The sequence below is a fragment of the Passer domesticus genome, chromosome 15 (assembly GCF_036417665.1).
Source record: "Passer domesticus isolate bPasDom1 chromosome 15, bPasDom1.hap1, whole genome shotgun sequence".
In the NCBI taxonomy this organism is placed as follows: Eukaryota; Metazoa; Chordata; class Aves; order Passeriformes; family Passeridae; genus Passer; species Passer domesticus.
The window spans coordinates 11897323-11897976 of NC_087488.1; positions in this window are offsets into that span (position 1 = coordinate 11897323).

A 654-nucleotide genomic window follows, 5' to 3' on the forward strand; every position below is an offset into this window, starting at 1 on the left:
GGGCGGGAGGGGAACTGCACCGCCGGGGAGCCCGAGGTCAGCGGGGCTGCGGGATGCGGAAAATGTGAACATCTTCCTAAAAAAAGGTGTTCTTTGGTGCTTGATCCGGCTCTTCTCCCACGCCACTAGCGGCAGGACTAGAGGACATAGTCTCAGGCAGCACCAGGGGGTGTTAAGCCGGGCATCAGGAGGAATTTCTTCACGGAAAGGGGGATTACAAATTGGAATGGGCTGCCCAGGGTGGTGATCGAGTCTCTGGAGGTGTTCAAGACATGACTGGACGCGGCACTTAGCACCATGGTGTATGAAAAAGTGACTAGTCCACGGCTGGACTTGATTTTGGAAGTCTTTTCCAGCTTAAATGATTCTGTGATTGGGGGATCTGGGATCAAAGAGGGGAATCAAAGAGGTGGGATTGGAGACTGGAGTCAGGGGCTGAAATTGGGGAGCTGAAAGTAGTGGCTGAAGTTGCAGGAGTGGAATGTGAGGCTGGAATTGGGGGTGTTGGACTGGGTCTGAGCAGCTGAATTCAGGGTGATGGAGCCAGGAGAACTGAGGCTGAGGACTAAAACTAGGGGACCCACAGCAACTGGCTGCCCACCCCCTCTCCCCCATGCCACCCCTTCTGTCCCCATATCACACTCACAGGACACG